The 6,000-nt window shown below is 38.4% G+C and overlaps 1 protein-coding gene across 2 annotated transcripts in view; it reads right to left on the minus strand.

The window, feature by feature from the left end:
- LOC136246441 (deleted in lung and esophageal cancer protein 1-like) overlaps positions 1 to 871 on the minus strand; it is a 29,244-nt gene extending 28,373 nt beyond the window's left edge. The window contains exon 1 of one of the 2 annotated variants that reach the window (XM_066037899.1): positions 654 to 871. The gene's annotated coding sequence lies outside the window, so the exon portion shown is untranslated. The remainder of the gene's footprint in view (positions 1 to 653) is intronic. The other variant, XM_066037900.1, reaches the window with a different exon arrangement.
- Between the last annotated feature and the right edge of the window lie 5,129 nt (positions 872 to 6,000).

The following is a 6,000-nucleotide window of genomic DNA, read 5'->3' on the forward strand; positions in this document are numbered from 1 at the left end:
TTATTATGACTGGTGAACCCACACATATCGCATCTGAAATGGTGCCACGCGCCCCAGCTATATCAATTATTGTCTGAAAAGTGAAGCATCCATTATGCTTTGTTGTCAGCTATGTTCAACCTGTTACACAGCATTTCGGATCAAGAACTGTTCGAAATGCACCTCTGCTATCAAAATAACTACTATGAAAAATACAGATGATTCCTGTTACGAAGTGAAACCATCACATGCTACCGCCAGATCGATACTTTTCGCTGTCAGCAAAGATGAATGGGATACAAAGGAGGACACTGGTAAGTCCATTGTATGTACTGCAGTATGCAAAAGGCACCTCTCGGGCTAAAGCGACATTGAACAGTGAAAAATTCAAGCCCGTAGCCTTAGCCGCTATTGAATTATGCTTATCTGAAGCATCAGTCAGTTACTCAGTCAGTCAGTAAAAAACTTCGTTAAATAAATATATTTTTAAAAATTCCGTAGCAACTTGTTGAAAGCGTTTTGAGTCAATCTGAAAGCTTGTTTGGGCTTAGTTTTACCTAACCAGTACTACCTCATCATCGTCAGGGAATATTGAGGCTGGTTTTTGGGTGATGTTATTTTGTGGGCCATGCCTACTCCTTTGTGGTCCCTACTATACAGTACAATGAGCTCACCTGAAATGTGAATACCCTGGTAGTGGATATTTGTTTTATTTGTGTTCTGGATTGTGTACTGAATGTGTCCTCAAGTGTCCACATTAACAGGTTCCAGTGTGATATGGAACAGAACAAAGAACCCCTCTCTGGCTACTATTGGATAATGACTTACTAAGTACAAGCACATGTGACTTACAATAAGGTCTTCTTTCCCATACTCTCACAATCATTGATCTTCTGTAATAGTAAAAACAAATGTGACTGGGCCTGCGAAAATAGGGCATGTGGGCACATGATTTTTGCCTACTTTTTCAAACTTCTTTGACTCATAATGTTTTATACCAATATGCTATGGCAATGAAATTTTTAACACTTAGTGTGCATTTAATTGGTAATATGATACAAGTTACAGAATGCAAATATTCGGTTCCAGTATTGAGTTATGACATTTAGTGTGACGGCGTGTAGTTTGTGCCTACATGCCCTGTTTTCGCAGGCCTGGTCACAAATGATGAATTATTTGTGTGTTTAACTGTATGTATGTCAGCATAATACAGTAAACAGTCCTTGTGCATACGTACTAATAAATATGAAATATAAACAACCACATTTTGTGTTCACACTGGACCATATTACCTTATCAAATACCCTGACAGGAATTAGTTATAATAAAAATATTACCATACACATGTAATACAGTACAGAAGCCATCTATGTATACATGTAGCTGAAAATGTGTTAGGGCTAGTAATATCCAAAACACCCAAGCTGTAAAAAAAAGTGCGGCCCTGAGAAAGGCTATGGTGAAAAAAGATGTGAAATCCAAGGTGGCGGCCAAGAAATGGCTGTGATGGTAGGTAAATGGTAAAAATTTTAATAACGACAATTCAGGTGAATTTTGTGCCAAGACCAAGCGGCACCAAATTCACCAGAATTGTCGTTATTAAATTTTTTTACCATTGACCTACCACCACAGCCATTTCTGATTTCACATCATTTTTGACCATAGCCTTTCTGAGGGCCGCACTCTTTTTTACAGCTTGGCTGTTTTGGATTAGATTTCACTTCTTTTTGTATTTGTTTTTCTTAACCTATCTTTTTTGCTATACCACAGGATGAAGAAAAAGATGAAGCAGATTTTAAATACTTAAACTAACACTGATTTCATCACTAAATGTACAAATTATATATAATACATATCAAGACACACGGTAGTGTGTCGTGCAGCCCAAGAAGCCGGCGAGTAACACCCGTGAGTATATTGACAGGAAGAAAGAAAACGGCCTTCCTCTTCACAAACCCCATCCTGTCTAATAAGCTTTGTGCCCAATCTCTTGTCAACTCTATATGTCCTCCATTCGTGGCCAGAAGATTGATATCCTTCCTACGAATAATCCCAAGAGCTCCAGCTATAGCAACGTCTGTCGTCACCGCACCTCCTCCTTTAGGCCCCTATTTGGTGATTATTAGTTTCTCATCCAGCCTTTCTAATTATTATGATGCGGGCGGGAGGGTATTACCATTATGCCATTATTTTATAATATTAACACACTGATGTACAGACCTTGTCCAAATTGTCTTTCTTTCTTACTACAAACATTTCCTTCACTACTTTTCGTGATCGCCAACTGTTTTTCGACAGTCAACTGAAAGCCTGCTTTGATGAAGTCGATAAAACACGATTGCAACTGGCACTACAGCAATTTGCTAAGGAAACAACAGTTCTCTTGGTGATATTTAGCGCATTGTAGCGTTCATCAACAAACAATTATAACAGTTTGGTATCACGTGTTCTTCTGAGCATGCACAGAGTAAATAATGGCTTACCATGCGGTAGCTTAAGAAGGATGCGGGCGGTGGATGAGAAACTAATAATCACCAAATAGGGGCCTTACGTGTATCCAGCAAATATGATTGGACTTGGCGGTCTAAATCTGCCCCTAGGTTGAGAGGCCTCCCCATTTTGGCGGTGGGCAGTGTTTTTACTAGCAACTCCTCACCATTATCCTTTTTCTTCGCCAATTCTTCGAGATAACACGTTTTCCATCCACGCACTGTGCTTTCCTTTAGTGCATTAGTGGGAAATTCAGGTGCAAAATTAACCAACGCTTTAACAATACCGTTTTCGGCTGCATATTTCGCTATAATTGCCTTCTTATCGTCTGGTACCCGTAAATATGGCTTACGTTTCCCTCTCGCTTGAAGTGCTTTTGAAACTTCCACATTAGCCTCTCGGATAGAAGAAGACGGTACTTCTTTACTCAGGGGACCATTTTCGTCAGGCAAAAACACAGGTGCAGACGATTCAGTCTTGGCTCGCCTCTTGAAGTATTCCAGCACCGCCATTTAAATAATACGGTAATAGTAATTTTTTGGATAATTAATTTTTTTAGCGGGAAAACTTTCGTGGTTTAGCTCAAAAACGCGAAAAACGCGAAACTTTCGCCCGTCGAAACTTTCCCCATTTACGGTAGTCTTATGACAATAACATAGTTTCAACAGTGACTGTTCCATTAGAATACATCTGCAATACAGCTCTAACAACACACAGACACACTCACACAGACACACACACAGAGACGCACAGACAGACAGACAGACACACACACACAGAGTTCAAATTGAGAACACATTTTTTGTTGACTGCAAAGCGAGTACAGAGAGGAACCTTAGTTAAAAGAAAATTTTACAGATAAAAAATACTTTAAAATTTTGCTACTACATATCAACAGACACACAACTTCACACTCTACACAACTCATCACATTAAAATGTTGCTACAATACTGGACCTTGTTAGGCTTCAAAAATTCCATCACTTCATTACAACATACAAGGTGTGTTGTTCCTCTGGTATACACTGCACACTTTTATACACTAAGATGTGAGCAGTAATTGTGGGTTTGAGTTTGTGTGTGTTATGATGAGATAGAGTTGTTAACAACATGTCATTTGTACCCTAACAGGTAGAACAGGAGTGTCAGTTCTCCATTTAATATAACTGTGTAGATTACTTCCCCTGTTAACACGAGGTCCCCATTAATAAAGCTGGTCATTTTCTAACTCTTAAAACCCACACATATAATATACCTTAGTAACAATGTACTGAAAAATGCACACACTGATAAATCGACTTTTACACTTAACCTCAAACAGATTACTGTCACTATGGAACAATTAGGATACACAATTTGTGCTATTATATTTGTGATGTAATAAAGAATAAAATGTTACCTAGGGGATTACCCTCTGACCAAGTCAAACTTGCCATGACAACAATGTTTATACAATTCAAACACACATGCTACAAACTATTCATGACTCCTTCCCAGTTCACTACATTGAGCTGATAATGTTACAACATCTAAAACTGATGTTAGTTGAACATTAATAAATTGACTACTGTGTCATATTCATTCACTATCGGTCTAGTCCTTCATAACAAGTCAGTGAATGTTGTTATAATTGTTTATCCTTTTCTGAGTACACAAATGATATGTTTTCTATTGTTGGATGGTTTTAGGGTTTGTACATTTGTTCCAGCTCTACCATATGTACATGGTCAACACATGACTACTACAGTACTACCTTCACACAGACATACAATATTTGTATAACACACTACACACAGACAGATGAACAGACACACTTACCTGTGACGGCAACTATCTCAGAAGAGGTGACAACATGGGTGACAGGTTGATACTCTCTCCTAACCTCTCACTCTCCTATGCCATTATCTACCTGAAGGGACTGTTCTGATCCACATAATCTCAACCCTTAGGGTATATAACACTGGTCCATTACTGTATTCTAAGACCCCAACTTGTTCATCACTCTTAGGACTTTTTAGATGAGACTGGAATACCATCTGACCATGAGGGTGTTCTGTGTCTGTCATCTTGTTGAGATCATGTGATCCGACTATCTTGTACTAACGGTGGTGGTCAGCACTACTTGAATCAACCTGTAACGGAACAAGTTTAATGAGACACGTATGACAAGTTAGTCAGTATGGTATATCCATAACTACTCTATGATGACCATGGAATTATTGTGTTGTAACACAATTTGTGACCTGATCTTGGAAAACCTACCTTTTTGGCACATTGGTCAATTTTCTGTTTTATAGCTTAGATTAGGTACTGGGTACTCATCTATCTTGTGTTAAAATTTCAGCTTAATATCTTTAAGCATTCCTGAGATATGGCCAATTTTCTCTCCTGTACATTACAAACTAACTTTTATGGTAATGTATTGAGTTCTGTGAGTGATTAAGGGTGACAAATGGTGACAAATCACTTTGTTTACCAATAAATCCATTTTTACCATCTAGAATACTTTAAAAGACATTTCTGATAGTTTAATGAAGTATTCTTGGTACATTTCTGCAATTAAATCCCATGTATTATTGTCTAAGACTAAGTTTTAGCCATTCCAGCACCTGAACAAATCACCCAATTTGTAATTTAATTGTTGTCCCACGCATGTGAAATTACTACATGGTCTGATATAATCATCCATATCTCCTAAGAAAAAGAAGCTATGGGTGTGAAACTTCACAGCAAGATGGTTTAATACTTGCTTTATCCAAATGTGTAAAAAAAAATTAATATTGATAAAAATGTTGAAATTTCAATTGAGTTTTACCAAAAAGTTTGCTTGTGCCCAAAAGGTAGGTTTTCCAAGATCCGGTCACATTTTATGAAATGAGCTACACAATAGGGCTGAGACAAATAGTTCGAAGCTTCGTTCAGTTTCATAACATTCAGATGCTGCTTTACTTCACCAAAGCATGAACACATGCTTTACCACATGCGTAGAGATACTACAGTGCTTACCTTGCCAGGGGATGGCTGACTCCCCTGATGCAGTTACCATCACTGAAGTGGAAGACCGCGATGGACTAGCTTCGACCATGAGCTGCAAATTCAATGCCTGTGGTCAGCAGATCACTTTTTAAACATCAACCAAAACAACTGGTCTAACTGGCAGAGCACACTGGACCAATAACTTAGCAGCTGTTTGGGGGAAAATGGCAATAGGTGGTGGCTTCAATTCACTGGAAGAATCAATGAGCATTCTCAATGTTCCAGTAATGACAAAATCATCATTCCTCCACACAGAGAAAGTTATTGGCAAATGGTAGTGGACAATTTTGGAGGAGTCTATGATAGCTGCAGGGAAGGAAGAAAAGCAAATTGCAATACAAAAAAACAGCTATCATGGAGGATACCCAGCTATAACAGTCATTGTTGATGGGGGATGATGCAAACGCACACATAAGCATTCATACAATGCATTGTCTGGAGTTGGTGTCATTTTTGGCAAAGAAACAAAGAAGCTTTTGTATGTTGGCGTACGAA

The sequence above is a fragment of the Dysidea avara genome, chromosome 2, assembly GCF_963678975.1.
Source record: "Dysidea avara chromosome 2, odDysAvar1.4, whole genome shotgun sequence".
NCBI lineage: Eukaryota > Metazoa > Porifera > Demospongiae > Dictyoceratida > Dysideidae > Dysidea > Dysidea avara.